The sequence below is a fragment of the Ambystoma mexicanum genome, chromosome 10 (genome assembly GCF_040938575.1).
Source record: "Ambystoma mexicanum isolate Mex_15411 chromosome 10, UKY_AmexF1_1, whole genome shotgun sequence".
Taxonomy (NCBI): domain Eukaryota; kingdom Metazoa; phylum Chordata; class Amphibia; order Caudata; family Ambystomatidae; genus Ambystoma; species Ambystoma mexicanum.
In genome coordinates this window covers 1,294,249,548-1,294,266,269 of record NC_090932.1, presented here as the reverse complement: position 1 = coordinate 1,294,266,269, position 16,722 = coordinate 1,294,249,548, and positions in this window count along the sequence as shown.

The window sequence follows — 16,722 nt, the reverse complement described above, 5'->3', positions numbered from 1 at the left end:
GTGGTGGGAGACATGAGTGGGGGCCTGGTGTAGTCTGCCCATGGTGGCAGGGGGGTGGGGGTGGTGGGTGACATGAGTGGGGGCCTGGTGGAGGGTGACCCTGGTGGCTGGGGGGTGGGGGTGGTGGGAGACATGAGTGGGGGCCTGGTGGAGTCTGCCCATGGTGGCAGGGGGGTGGGGGTGGTGGGAGACATGAGTGGGGGCCTGGTGGAGGATGCCCATGGTGGCAGGGGGGTGGGGGTGGTGGGAGACATGAGTGGGGGCCTGGTGGAGGATGCCCATGGTGGCAGGGGGGTGGGGGTGGTGGTAGACATGCATTGTTGATCAGTAGTGCAAGGTGACATGTGGGTTGGCTGGGGGGCATGCCCATGGTGGATGGGCTGCCTGCGGGACATGAGCATGGGTGCAGGGTAGTCCCCCGTGGTGTGGGCTGCCTGCAGGGTCCGTGGAGGTTGTGGAGCGTACACCTGGGAGGGCCCACATGGCCAATTCACGTGTGGTACTCCCCAGAACCCCTGAAATACACGTACCCTGCTGAAATCGCGTGTGGAACTTCCCGCGCACCCCTGAAATACACGTACCCTGCTCGCACTGGGCCAATCGCGTGTGGAACTTCCCGCGCACCCCTGAAATACACATACCTTGCAGAAATCGCGTGTGGAACTTCCCGCGCATCCCTGAAATACACGTACCCTGCTCGCACTGGGCCAATCGCATGTGGAACTTCCCGCGCACCCCTGAAATACACGTACCCTGCTGAAATTGCGTGTGGAACTTCCCGCGCACCCCTGAAATACACGTAACCTGCTGAAATCGCGTGTGGAACTTCCCGCGCACCCCTGAAATACACGTACCCTCCTCGCACTGGGCCAATCGCGTGTGGAACTTCCCGCGCACCCCTGAAATACACGTACCCTGCTGAAATCGCGTGTGGAACTTCCCGCGCACCCCTGAAATACACGTACCCTGCTGAAATCGCGTGTGGAACTTCCCGCGCACCCCTGAAATACACGTAACCTGCTGAAATCGAGTGTGGAACTTCCCGCGCATCCCTGAAATACACGTACCCTGCTCGCACTGGGCCAATCGCGTGTGGAACTTCCCGCGCACCCCTGAAATACACGTACCCTGCTGAAATCGTGTGTGGAACTTCCCGCGCACCCCTGAAATACACGTACCTTGCTGAAATCGCGTGTGGAAATTCCCGCGCACCCCTGAAATACACGTACCCTGCTGAAATCGTGTGTGGAACTTCCCGCGCACCCCTGAAATACACGTACCCTGCTGAAATCGCGTGTGGAACTTCCCGCGCACCCCTGAAATACACGTAACCTGCTGAAATCGCGTGTGGAACTTCCCGCGCACCCCTGAAATACACATACCCTGCTGAAATCGCGTGTGGAACTTCCCGCGCACCCCTGAAATACACGTAACCTGCTGAAATCGTGTGTGGAACTTCCCGCGCACCCCTGAAATACACATACCCTGCTCGCACTGGGCCAATCGCGTGTGGAACTTCCCGCGCACCCCTGAAATACACGTACCCTGCTGAAATCGCGTGTGGAACTTCCCGCGCACCCCTGAAATACACGTACCCTGCTGAAATCGCGTGTGGAACTTCCCGCGCACCCCTGAAATACACGTAACCTGCTGAAATTGCGTGTGGAACTTCCCGCGCACCCCTGAAATACACGTACCCTGCTCGCACTGGGCCAATCGCGTGTGGAACTTCCCGCGCACCCCTGAAATACACGTACCCTGCTGAAATCGCGTGTGGAACTTCCCGCGCACCCCTGAAATACACGTACCCTGCTGAAATCGCGTGTGGAACTTCCCGCGCACCCCTGAAATACGCGTAACCTGCTGAAATCGCGTGTGGAAATTCCCGCGCACCCCTGAAATACACGTACCCTCCTCGCACTGGGCCAATCGCGTGTGGAACTTCCCGTGCACCCCTGAAATACACGTACCCTGCTCGCACTGGGCCAATCGCGTGTGGAACTTCCCGCGCACCCCTGAAATACACGTACCCTGCTGAAATCGTGTGTGGAACTTCCCGCGCACCCCTGAAATACACGTACCTTGCTGAAATCGCGTGTGGAAATTCCCGCGCACCCCTGAAATACACGTACCCTGCTGAAATCGTGTGTGGAACTTCCCGCGCACCCCTGAAATACACGTACCCTGCTGAAATCGCGTGTGGAACTTCCCGCGCACCCCTGAAATACACGTAACCTGCTGAAATCGCGTGTGGAACTTCCCGCGCACCCCTGAAATACACATACCCTGCTGAAATCGCGTGTGGAACTTCCCGCGCACCCCTGAAATACACGTAACCTGCTGAAATCGCGTGTGGAACTTTCCGCGCACCCCTGAAATACACATACCCTGCTCGCACTGGGCCAATCGTGTGTGGAACTTCCCGCGCACCCCTGAAATACACGTACCCTGCTGAAATCGCGTGTGGAACTTCCCGCGCACCCCTGAAATACACGTACCCTGCTGAAATCGCGTGTGGAACTTCCCGCGCACCCCTGAAATACACGTAACCTGCTGAAATCGCGTGTGGAAATTCCCGCGCACCCCTGAAATACACGTACCCTGCTCGCACTGGGCCAATCGCGTGTGGAACTTCCCGCGCACCCCTGAAATACACATACCCTGCTCGCACTGGGCCAATCGCGTGTGGAACTTCCCGCGCACCCCTGAAATACACGTACCCTGCTGAAATCGCGTGTGGAACTTCCCGCGCACCCCTGAAATACACGTACCTTGCTGAAATCGCGTGTGGAAATTCCCGCGCACCCCTGAAATACACGTACCCTGCTGAAATCGCATGTGGAACTTCCTGCGCACCCCTGAAATACACGTAACCTGCTGAAATCGCGTGTGGAACTTCCCGCGCACCCCTGAAATACACGTACCATGCTGAAATCGCGTGTGGAAATTCCCGCGCACCCGGTATACACGCACACGTATTTTTTGTCAGCGGGTGTCCGTGTTTGTGGGTACCCCTTTGCACGTCATTTGTCCTGGAGGGCCACAGTATAGGACATTCATCATGGCAGTATATAGGTGCTATTTGTTGGCGCACCTTTTGGCGCACATTTCTTACAGCCGCAGAGACGCTACCGCCTGCTTTCTTGTGGCGGTCGTGTTTGTACCTGTGCGCTGGTTTGAGCGTGCGCTTTTTTGCCCTATTCTATTCCATGAATACGTGTTGTAGGCGAGCGTGTGGGCGTTCCGCGCACTTGTGCCCTGTACTTCCCCCGTGACGCCCACGTTTTGGCAAGTTGTTCCCCATTCCGAGTGTTACGCCCGTGTTCCGCCTACTTTTGTTGCGTGCGCCGCGCTATGTGCGAATTTCGCTGTGGCCTGTGCGAGCCAGCACATCCGCTGGTTTCCTCGCGCACGGACTTCCATGAATCGATGTGCGCACGTTTTTGCCCACTTGCGCCGCGCTAATTATTCCATGAATCGGCCTGTTAGTTTTTCCATTTATTATGGTGTTGTTTTGTGTACCACAGTCTCTCTAGTCTATGAAGGGTATATGTTTATATGTTTTTTCTGTGACACTGCAATGTTGTTTTCAGAATAAAATGTTTTTAACGTTTTCTGACCACGCTTACTGTTGAGTAATGTTCTTCAGCGTTTGACCAAAGCCTTGGTTCACCTACCTATGCATGCAAGGGTGGGGTAGCCTGGGCTCCTCCTTCTTTCTTGTGTTACTTTTGTCCCCTCAAGAGACAGGCCCCCCTGCATCACAAAAAGAGGGAATTTACCCATTGTATATCAGATGACTATGGGAGAATCCAGGAACGCCATTCAGAGCCGGTGAGTCTGCCCAAAGACAGTGGGGACCCGGGCATATCAGCAACCACGCCGAACACAGATAACTGTACTCAACGTAGCAGAGAGAGAGAGAGAGGGGGAGAGGGAGGGAGTGAGAGAGAGAGAGAGAGAGGGAGAGAAAGAGACAAAGAGAGAGAGAGAGAGAGAGAAAGAGAGAGAAAGAGAGAGAGAGAGAGAGAGAGAGAGAGAGAGAGAGAGAGAGAGAGAGAGAGAGAGAGAGAGAGAGAGAGAGAGAGAGAAGGGACAGGAACATGTTATTTAATGGTAACAGGACCACAAACAAAACCCTTACGAATACATGAACGGGTGCAATGCAAGCAAATAGAAAACCTGGGTAAAATAATATATCAAGGGGATACATTATCCAACGCGGTTGATACACAATTCTGGTGATGGGCAAAGGGCCATGATTACAAGAACAAGAAGCCCTGGCAGGAGAGTATACTAGGCAATTACAAAGTGTGTGAGAATAACAAGCCCTGGCAGGAGAGTATACAAGGCAATTACAAGTGTGTGAATACAACCAGCCCCGGCAGAAGAGTATACCAGGCCATAACAGAAAGTGTACAAGATCCAAAGAAGTCCTGAGAGGAAATAGCAGCTCTAGACAAGGGATTGTGCTAACTAGAAGAAGAGAAACCACGCTGGTAGAAAGTTATACCAGGAACCTTGAAAGAGACAAAGTTACAAAGTCAACTAAGTTTGTTTACAAAGGTGACTGTTGGCAAAGAAATGCCTAGAGAACTATTATGTGTGAAACACTCAAGAACAAGGAATAATCCAGGGGAAGGGAACCAACCTCTGGAACAATGATCATTGTTCTTAAAGAACCTTTGTGTTGGAGACATTTAGGGCCTCATTACACGGATGGCGGTAGGGATTTAACGTTACCGGTAATGGAATACCGGTAACGTTAAATGCCCATGCAGATTATGACCCGGCTCACCGCCATTAGCGGCACCGCTAAGTACGGTGCCACTAATAGCGGTCAGTCCGCGTGCGCGCGACCCGCCATCCCGTAAATAACGACATGCCGCTAATAGCACACCATCACAAGGCAAGTGCACATGGCAATAGCGGCATGGTAAATCCCCAAAACCCCTTACCGGCATGGCGCTAATACCGCCATCGCGAACCACCCGTTAAAAGAACTAGGCAGTGTTAACACCTGCCACAGGTGGCCAAAATCAGCACAGGTGGAGGCAATGGAGACTGTGGCTGCTCAAAAGAAGCACACCACACCCCTTCCCACACCCCTTCCCATACCAAGTTGGTTCCAATACTGGCAGCATTACATGGCCTGGAGGACCTGATTGCAGCGCTGCTGCTACAACAACAGGCAGCACAGTTGAGAGGCAGGAGGAGGAGGAGGGCTAGACAGACACAGCAAGCACCACCACGCCACCTAATCATACCACAGAGGCACCCACCAATTCCACGGATCAGAGCCAGTCCATTTAACCTAACACCTGAGCAGATACACACCCTGTACCGTCTGGACCGGGACACCATCACCAGCATCGTGGACATGATACACAACGACATTGTGAGCCTCATAGACATCAGAACTGCCATCCCCCCTCTACTCAAGGTGGTGACAGTGCTCCACTTCCTGGCCACAGGAACCTACCAGCATACAGTGGAGCAGATGCATGGCATCTCCCAACCAGTATTCTCACGCATACTGAACCAGTTACTCGATGCCCTCCTGAAGCATGCACCCGAACACATATCCATGCCACGGACTGCCCAGGAGATTGCAAACACCAAAGTTGGCTTCTGTTCACTGGCAGGCATCCCAAGTTGCATTGGGGCTATCGACTGTACACATGTGGAATTGGTCGTCCCACATCACAATGAAGTAGTGTACCGAAACAGGAAGCAATTCCACTCCATCAATGTCCAAATGGTATGTGACGCTACAAGATAATCACACATTGATGTGCCCGATTTCCAGGATCTACCCATGATTCCATGGTCTTGCGGAACTCAACCATCCCCCGCTACATGGAGCGACAAATGGGACAACGTTCGTGGCTACTTGGTGAGTAGCAGGCCAAGCACATGGAAGTGTGATTGGGGGGGATAGATAGATACTCCAACTGGGGGTGCATTGGGGGGGGGTAGATAGATACTCCAACTGGGTGTAGCCTGTAGTCCGTCGCCCAAATGCACATACAGGTGTACACAAATGTCCATCTGGGAGGGCAGCAACGTACTTGAGATGAACGGACATGCAAGTATATGCTACACAACACAGCTGACAATCCAATTCTAGTAACATCAAACATCAATCCTCATCCACATTGCACGACACTCCACGCCACGAAATACACAAATGTCATCCATGCTGTCAACATAGTCATGCAGCATTCCTACAGCACAACATCAACAATGCATTGTGCCCTTCGATGCATGCAAAGGGATACCCCCTAGCCATGGCAATGCACCACGTACCCATGGCACCACTGAAGTGATGCCTCTCAGCATGGCAACAGCAATGTTGGAAGGACAGTACACCACCAGTGTGGTACCAAATGTGCCTGGCCACAGGGACACCTATGACCTGGCCTCACCCAGAACATGTCAATTACTTTTGGAGGCTTCAATGGAGCATGTCTACTTGCAGGCTTGCGCTCACCTTTGCACAATGCAGTTACACAGACCATTTCCATTCATGCAGTTGATTGTGTACATGAATCCCAATGATGGGTCAAAGTATGTGATATGAACAGGCCACACTTGTGTTGAAAAGTAACAGGACCCCATTCCTTCCCCCATATAGGTGATGCCGGCTATCCCCTGAAGAGGTGGCTCCTCACACCTGTACGTAACCCACAGAACAGGCACGAAGAAGAATACATTTGTGCACATACCCGTACCCGCCTCGTGATCGAGCAGACTTTTGGACTTTTGGAGTCACGGTTTAGGTGCATTAGCAGGTCTGGTGGCGCTCTCCTGTATGGCCATGATAAGGTGGCAAAGATCACCATGGCATGTGTCATGCTGCACAATATGTGTATCAGACGGAATGTGCCACTGCCCCCTGACATTGAAATGGAGGCACCTGATGAGGATGATGATGGGGATGAGGATGGAGGTGAAGGGGATGCAGGTCATGCAAGAGGGGATGGCCAGGAGGGATGTGCTGTGAGACAGCATTTCATCAACCAAATCCTCTGAGTACCATGTACTCGTACTGTCACCTGTATATGGCTGGTGATGCACTGGTGTCTGTTTGCTAGCTCACAATGGACCTTGGCGTCAATAAATTGCACATACACAATGATGGAGTCCAGGCCTGTGTTTTGCTCAAACAACAGTGTATTAATGAACTGAAACAGAAAAATGTGCAAGTCCCCAATCATCCCACCACCCTTCCCCCCACCCCCACAACTGTCCCATCACACCCTTCCCCCCACCCCCCACAACTGTCCCATCACACCCTTCCCCCCACCCCCCACAACTGTCCCTAATGAGTCTCCAATAATGTTTGCGTCCAGGCATGCACACAGGGGAATGGACATTCACACCCTATTGGTCATTGGCAGGACCAGCATTTGGGGGCTGGCTGGAGGTGTGCCTGGTGGTGCGTGCAGAGCGTCTGAGTGGGCTTGTCTGCCGCGAACTGGTGGACGAAGAGGTGGCAGACTGTCCTGGTGCTGGTGGGATTTGGCGGTCCATTGTATCCACAATGCGTGTGAGCACCTCCCGGATGCGTATGAGCTCCCCACACAGCCTGTCTGTGCACGACTCCATCCCCTCCCTGGAGTGCCTGGATGTCTCCCCGAGGTCTGCCCTGAGATGGGCAGCCTCCTCCACATGCTGACCAACCAGCACAGTGAGAGCCTGTTGCCACTGGATGATGCTGGCCAGGTCAAGGGCAGTGTCTGGCTGTGGGGGTGTGGCTGCTGCGCATTCTGATGCTGGCCGATGTACGGTTGTAGGCTCCGGGGGGCTACTGAAGGCCTCCATCACCAGTGACGTTGGAGACAGGTGTGTGTTGGGGTGATGGCTCTGGGGTTCGAGCAGGGCTTGGGGTGTGCATGGGCAGGTTGAGATCTGTAGGCTCATCCACATCAGACAATGGGGCAATGGCTGCCGCTTCTCCTGCCGAACTGGCTGCAGCTGAGGGTGGACCCTCGGTGGCTGTGATTGGGGGGGTGAACCTCCAGATGCGTGGCAGTAGGGTTTGGCGTGGCACTGGCAGTGGCGCTCAAACGATGTTTTGAATGCTGCAAATGGAGCCTTGAGCCTTTTCCCCTTGATGTCGTTGGGGCGTCCTCGCTGGGCTGTGGCCTTTTTTTCTTCTGCACAGGGGGTGCCTGGGATGCTTCCTCGCTGTCTGTATGTGACTCTGTCGGGGACAAGAAGGGGAATGTCATTGGTTATGGTTCAATGTACTCAATGCAGGCAACATCATGAATTCAGTTGGGGCCGTTTGGACTTCATTGTGAAGGCTGCAGGTGATGTGTCATTTCAGTGGCTCATCCATGCAGTGTTGTGTGTGGCACTTGGCTCTGTTGATGTGTGCATGTGTGTGTGTTTGGGTCTGGCACTGACATGGGCAGGGTGGGATGCATGTGTGGATGTTTGGCCATCCATGAGGTGATCCAGGGAGGACATTTGTGGGGACCTGTACATTCACACTGCATGCTTGCATCAGTGCACTTACCTCCATCAGAAGTCTCTGCCACGCCATGCTCCATCCTCCCAACTCCCTCAATACATTCGACTCCGATGTGGTTGGCGCATGTCTCCTCCCACTCCTTTAACTTGATTGGCGACCCAGATCCACCAGCGGTGGCAGTCTTGTGATTCTCTGACAGGAACATTCTGACCCGGAGTCTCAGGTCATCCCATCTTTTCCTGCACTCACGTACAGTGCGCGTGCTGCTGCCCACAGCACTCACTTTCATTGCCACTTCGTCCCAGATAGCCTTTTTCTTAAGGATGGTCTTCCGCCGCATGTCATTTGCGAAGACCACTGCAGCATTGTCCGATAAGGTCTGAGTCAGCATGAGTAACTCCTCAGTAGAGAACTTTTCCTTCCGCTGGCGGTCTGTGGTTTTTTTCAGTGCCTTGGGCATGGTAACGGTGTTGCAATGGATCTCAGACGGCAAGGTAACACAAACAGGTCCAGGGGGCAGAGGATGGCAATGGATTGTGTTTTTAAAGATGGCCGCCGTGCTCTTTCCCATTCCTGTGCGATGACGCTTTTTCCGGTTCCGGTATTTAACGGTCACCGCTATTAGCGGTGACCGCTATTTGCATGCTGCGTCAAGGCGGAGGTGCTATCTGCACTGTCGAGGAAGACGGTAAGTGACTTTTGGGGGAGTTTAGCGGCAAGGCAGCAGGGGCATTACCGGCATGGCGCAATGCTCGTGTCCGCGTACTCGTAATGGTGCGCTATTTGCGCCCTCCTGTGAGGACGGACACGTTAAGGGCACCATGCCGGTAATTTGCGGATTGTACCGCACAACGTGTAATGAGGCCCTTATTCTTTCTTTATAGGCACTTTGTACCAACCATCCATGGTTAAAGACATTTACCCTTCACCTTAATGTTACGTTTATATTATGAGGGTCAGATTAAAAATTTGGGCACAGGACAATTTTATTTGGACATTCTGATGCTGACAGAGCCTTAGTTTTGGTTTAGGAAGGGAAATTCCACTTAGGACAGGTTCAGAGAGGCATTTTCCCAACCCCTTTTTATTTCCAATAGAAGTCTTTAACCAAAAACATGGCAGACCTATGTCTGACTTCCATTCCTGATTCCTCACACTTTGTTCAGTCTTTGCTTCCCTGGGTTTTGTGGCAAGCCAGAGGAAGCACTCAGACCAGAGGACATGTTTCACTATAGTTTTTATTTAAATTAGAAGAAAAATGCCTCCCGGGCACTACTACTAAAAGGGAGTTCCCTTCCTAACCAAACTAAACTAAGGTGCTTGTCTACAGTCCAAAGTAAAAATAGTTCTCTGTTCAAACCTACCTTCTAAACTGGCCCTACCACTTAGCAAAAATGTAAAAGAAATAGGTTGAATGCCCTGTACTCTTGGTTCTTCACAAAGGTATCTGCAACTTTCACAGGAATCTCTCCTGGTGCTTAGTCCAATGATTAGAAGTAAACAGTCTATCAAAAGTTCCTCAACATTTCCGAAAGTTCAAAAGAGTCTCATGCTCCTGAAGACAAAATGTCCAACTTCTTTATGTGGAAAGAGATAGTTCCCTGATCCCTTTTCACCAACTTAGTCGACCAACATTGAGGTGCTCCTGTGCTCCCTTGATTAATGCTCTTTGTTCTGCTTATTTTGTCCTTGTGGCTCCTTTGGGTTTCCCTTTCCCAATATATCACTTAGTTTGCTAGGGTTCCTCTGGCCCCTCTATGTTTCTAGCCCTCTTAGTTTACTTGGGTCTCTGTGACCTTTGGTGATGTCTCTACTGTCTCCTCCCCTGGAAAGGTCTCTCCTCATGTGACCACTACCTGATCCTGACCCTTGTGGTGGCTATCTGAGGGAAGATCATATTGGGGGAGACAACCTCCGGGAGGGAGTGGTGGTACCAGAGGATGATACATGGTATCCCTATTTCACCCTTGCAGGATGAACCCCCATTTGCAACACTCCAATGGCCTGTTGCGATTCTTTCCCAGCTCCCTCAAAGAAGAGTGCTGAATCTCTCTCATTCCAATCTACAGACCAACTTTTAAACACTAACTTGCCCTCAAGAGCTATTGGAAGCATTGCTCCAGTGTTTTCTTGCAAGTTATCTAAAAAAGGACTACTTTTCCCAGAAACACCTTGACACTGCAAAGAACAAGAGGAGTGGAATAATACCAAGCAGGAGAAGCCCCTAGCACAGGCAACGCTCCAGTTGTTGGGAGCATGCACCTGTGTCTGAGACATTTAAAACAGGACCACCAGAAACCGTTGTAGACCGATAGTGGCAGCGTATTTCTCCTCTCTGTGTGACCAAAGGGTTGAGAGAAAGACAGCGGAGCCAACCGGCTCAAGTGCCGAGAAGAGGAAAGCTGTGAAAGGAAGACTACTCGTGGCTGGAATGACAAAAGCCAGTGCAGGGCTTCTGGGCATTCAGTGATAGGAGAAAGTAAAGAGACACTTACTGGAGACCCGTGCGAAGCAGAGAAGCTAAGCTGGAACCGCTGGAACCGCCGGAAGCAGTGGCGTGGAAAGGTGAGCTGGCAAGGAAGAAGGCACCTGAAGATTGTTATTGGTAGGCTGCAAGAAAGACAAAGAATACCACGAAGAACCAGTGAGTCCACAGTGGGACGAAGGGAACAGAAGGGCATACTGGCAAGCATGCCGCATGCAAGTAATTGTACAAAACAGATCGGAGAAAGAAAGACGTTTATTAAGTCAGAAAGAGAGAAAGTGAAAGTACATCGGCTAAAGAAGGGAACTTTTGAAGTTTGCCCATAAACAAGTCGGCATATAATGGACAAAGCGAACTAGCCATTAAGGTGAATTACCATGAGTGGAAGTGTGAGTATACCACTAACGAGGCAATATGCCATGAACAGATTTAATTAGCCAGAAGGACTAATGTAGTGAATTGTCAAGAGTGAAATTACAGACAAGTGTGTGAATGCAAGAAGCCCTGGCATGAGAGTATAGCAGGCAATTACAAGCGTGTGAACACAAGAAGCCCTGGCAGGAGCAAATACCACGCAATTACAAGTGTGTGAATACAGGAAGTCCTGACAAGAGAGTATACCAGGCAACTACACTTATATGAATACAACAGAGCAGATAATCCCTGGCAAGAGAGTACACCAGGTATCCTGACAACTCAAAGGACATTATGTAAGATTTTTGGTATTGATGAAAAGAAAAGACAAGAACTGTCATTGTTAAGAAAGCATGAAGGAGGATTCAGAAGCACCCTATGGCGTAAGGCGCAACATCCTTGAGAGAATTTTTGTTGGAGTTACTTATTGCTTTGTCCATTTGAACATTTCTAAAACACTGAAGGCTAAATATATTATCCTTTTCACTTTAAAATGAATTTCTGTGAGGGTCAGAATCGTACTTTGGGCATAGGACGGTTTTGTTTTGGCCATTCTGAAACGGACAGATCCTTAGTTTTGAGTTTAGGTACGGAAACACCCCTAGTGCAGGGACAGCAAGGCATTTTCCCAATCCCTTTTTATGGATCAATAAAAGTATTTCGCCGAAACCATTACTAACTTGTGTCCGAGTTTCATTCCTGACTACTCACAGACCCTTCTGGAGGTTTATGCTGCTCGGGTGTCAAACATGCTATCTGCACCCTCAACCTAACCACGGATGCCGCATGTACATGTCCCTCCCACCTTGGTTGGCAGGAGATGCCCACTTTGATACACAGGCCCTCTCAAGGCAACCAATGGGGCGAAGAGGGTTAGGTAGAGGTTGTGGATAGCTACAGGGAATTAGGGTAAACAGAAAGAGGTTTAGGAAGAGATACGGGATGGGAAGGGAGTCAAAGCGAAAGTACACGTACCAAAAACCTGTAACCTCACTCTTTTCCAGAACTCCTTTACAGCATATACCACACTGCTCCTGTCCCAGCACACTTGCACCTGTCATGTACCTTTGTATTGCACACTGCCTGTACATATACTCCTGCTGAACATATTACCAAACTAATTCACTTCTTAGACATTTGTACATAAATTGCTTGCAGGATTAAATTGACCCTGACACTTTCCAGGTTGATCGGTATTGACAGTTCCAACTTAATAATGAATTCAGTTCCACACTCCTAGTGTGTCAAAAAATAGTCTAACAGTTCACAGTGAATAGCTCTGAAACAAAATCAAATATGTTGTAACACCTTGCCATAACCATCATTCATTGCTCCCAAAATCAAACATGCACTTAACTGAGGCCACCAAACCCGCAAATAAATTCAAGGTCATGAAACATCACGCATCCATGAGTTTCAGGCATTCAGTGCCGCGGACTTGCCCCACTGACTTCACCGCCATCCCTGACTGCCTTGAGTTCATGAAGTGGGAGACTGGCTCTCCCGAAACATCACCACGGCAGCCCAGGCAACCGGATCCTCCACTGCAGCCCTGTGCCTCCAAAGTTGTACGCCAGACCAGCATGGAGTCGCCACAAACCAACAACGAGGTAGCTCACAAAGAGGCGCGTGCTTCCTGGTGCAAATCACAAGCACCTGGGGAAGCATACCACCTGCTTTTCACTGCTGCCGTGCATGCAGCACATGCCCTCTACCCGAAGCACCTAGATATGATATGACATGGCATTTGTAACGCGCCTATATACAAGTGTTTCAAGCGTTTATTAAGGAACTGGAGTCCCCCGCCAGAGCCTCAACTTCCCTCTGCACTATACCACTCTGACGCAGGCTCTCACGCCCCATTTCCTTACAGTACCTCCGCTCTCCAACAGAGGCCGTGGGTGCTCTGAAGACCTTCGATGGAGCTGCTTTACCTTCAATGGTGCATACAAATTTCTCGCTGGCTCCCATTACCTATCCTCTGGCCCATAGCCCACCCAATCCACTTCGTACTGCTCTTGTTCCTCGCTGTCACAAGCTGGTAACTCTTGCGTTCCAACCCCTGCCGCTGCTGGTTTTAATACCGAAACATTAAACTGGGTGTATTTTCATACTCTTTGTTAACTGCAACCATAACACATTAGGTTTTAACACTTCTACCATCTCAAAGTGTCCCACATATCGTGGTTGTAATTTTCAGGATTCCTTCAACCTCAAGTGTTTCGATGATAGTGTATTTGTTGTCCGCTAATGCTCGTAATAGATAAGTTACCAGTAGTAGTTCAAAAAAGAGCGCACACCAGGCAAGAAGTAACTGATTATTACAGCTGTGTAAGCACAAATCAAACAGCACAGTGGAATGGGACTGATTGATGAGAGCTGACAAAAAGGCTCATAGAGGACAACACTTTTATATTGCTAATACATTGTGTATGCAGTTAGAAACAGTTGCATTTCAAACTTCACATCTTCTCATTTCTCATGAAGCTGACAGGTTAGATTTTGTCTGACCCCTATAGTTAGACATATGTTAGACATGATTGGAGCAAACTGACCTACCCCCTCCCGGCTCATCTCATCCCTGGGTGGCGCCACATTGCTTACTGCTCCACCCCGCAAACAGTTTGCAATGAGTAATGACATAATTGTGATGACCTCCGGATCTTTATTTGTCTGCCATTAGCCAGCAGCAGAAAGGAAGGAACACAAGACACCCTGAACTTGTGGGAAGGGAGACAGTCACATGGCACCCACTCTCGGGCTGTTATCCCTCATTAGCAGCCTTACAGGTTTTATATCAAAAGAATTGTCAGATTCCAAATGTACATTTGTGCATAGAGAGTTCTTCCCAGGCCACGTATTTCTCATGTCGAAGCAGCTCGGGACTCCTGCTGGTAACAATATATCCTGCGGGCGGCATTCCTCAAGTCAGGCTGCCCGCTGTGAATTGGCCTGTGTTTTCCCTCATGCTGCTGGTAACGTGCATGGCTGATATTCCGCTGTGCTTGCTATATTTAAAGTTTCGCTGGCACCCGCTCCCCTGCTCTGCCGTTCCTCCTGTTTCATTGTCAGGCTAAAACGCACCTCTCTGCCTCCTCCTCTCCTGACTCCACATCAGTAACCTCCTGTCCACGCGCCTGGCTGCACAAAAAACATGGCTCATTACGCTCACGTGGAATTTCAGCTGTCCCTACTTTAACGTTGCTGCGGCTGCCCGTTCCCACCTCCTCCTCCCTCCTCTTCTTCTTCATCCTTACCCAGCCTTCTTGTCGCTGTGCTCCCTGACCCCTGTAGTCATGGGTCACAGATGTTTCCTGACAGATCCCCCTTACAAAGCCTTGACTTTTGGACAGGAAATGCACACACAACAGGAAGTCAGCTTTGGTTAGTAATTTTCACGGCCAAAGTATTGTCGTAAAGGAGAAGGGTTGTAATGCCAGAAACCATTGTACAATCTGAGGATTCATGAGCTTGTTTCGTAACATCCAAACCAGGGGTGTATGATTCGTGACCAGGGTCAACTGACTGCCCAATAGATAATAATTCAGCAATTCAATAGCCCATTTAACCGCCAGACACTCCTTCTATGATGGCATATGCCTGCTCATGCAGCAACAGTTTCCGACTGAAGAAGTGGACGGGCCGCTTGTTCTGGAACAGCCCCGCTCCAATCCCCACCCCTGAAGTACCAGTATGGAGGAAAAAAGGTGCAGAATAGTCAGGACAATTCAGGACGTCATGGTCGGCTAAGGCCATCCTCAGAATACAAAATGCCATCTCAGCTTCCACCCGGTTCTCTGTAGCTCTCAACCACTTTGTGGCTGTTCTTAACCAATCTGTCAGTGGCACTGCTAGGGTTCAAAAATGAGGAATTAATCTTCTGTAGGATCCTACAAACCCCAGAAAAGCTCGAATTTGTCTGGCATTGGCAGAAAAAGGCAATTTGTGGATCGCATCAAGTTTATCCTGCTGAGACCAGATGATTCCCTGGCTTACGTAATATCCCAGATACTTGCTGTGCGAGAATGCCACTGAACTCTTCTTCAGATTGATGTGAAGTCCCGCTTGGTGCAGGGCCGAAAATACAGCACGCAGGTGTTGTAGGTGCACCTTCCAGGAAGTGCTATACACAATTATGTCATCTAGATATTCTCCCGCATAATGTTCGTGCCCGCTTAGGATGGAATTCATTAGACGCTGGAAGGTTGCCAGAGCTCCATGTAAACCAAAGGGAAGCACTGTGAATGGGTATAATCCTGTTGGTGTGGCAAAATCGTTTTTCTCCTTATCAACATGGCGGAGAAGAATCTGCCAATACCCGTTGGAGAGCTCTATGGTCATGGGGTGTGAAGCCTTTCCCAACCTATCCAATAGGTTCTCAATTCGGGGCATAGGATAGGCGTCACATTTCGAGACTTCATTCAGTTTCTGGAAGTCCATGCAGTATCTGATGCTGCCATCTGTTTTTTTTCGGCACTAAGACAATGGGGGAACACCATTGACTATGAAAGGGCTCTATCACTCCCATTTCCAACATTGACTGTATTTCCCGATTTACTGCTTGAATTCAGGCCTCAGGGATCCTGTAGGGTCTAAGCCTCACTGTGGCTCCTGGCGGGGTGTTTATTCCACAATGGGTCTTGGTGGTCCGTCCAGGTAAGGACGAGAAGGTCTTCTTTAACTCCTGTATCAGTTGGTCCAATGCGTCCCTGTCCTCCTTTCCGAGCTCAGGATTAACACATAAGGCCTCCACTCTGTGATGGTCCCATCCAAAATGCATCTCAGAGGATGTGGGGAGTTCTGTAGTGATAAGTGCTGTTAGGAAAGTTTCCCATGTGTGTGTAATTTTCCCTTCAGTTGTGTACCCCCAAACTTTTTGCTGCTGTTTAAACACTGTAGTCTGACTTACGCCAGTGAAGCACAGCCTTCCGCTGCACTCCACTGGGCTTTTGCTCACTTTATTATGGGGAAACTGACATGCCCTTAAAGACAGTCAGAATTGGGAGACTTTGTTGTCCTTAGTCCTTTCCAATGTTGCAGCTTTTCTGCAATATGTTACAAGTGCAAAATGTACCTCACAGTACAGTGCGCTTGGGTCTTTCTTTCTTTCCAAAGGCCCTAGACTCCCTCAAAGGATTTTTTAGAAGTGCAGATGTGCCTTGGAAAAGGGTGGTGGCAGCTTATCTTTTCGCTTATTCTTAACCATTTCTTGCCATGCAAACCATGTTTACCGCGGTTGGCACAAGAAGGTGGCCTGGCTCCAAAATGGTCAGGCCACAAGGTTCTTTGTCCTGTCCTTTGGCCATCTTGCCACTTTGCATTCCCCAGGTCGAGCCAACCC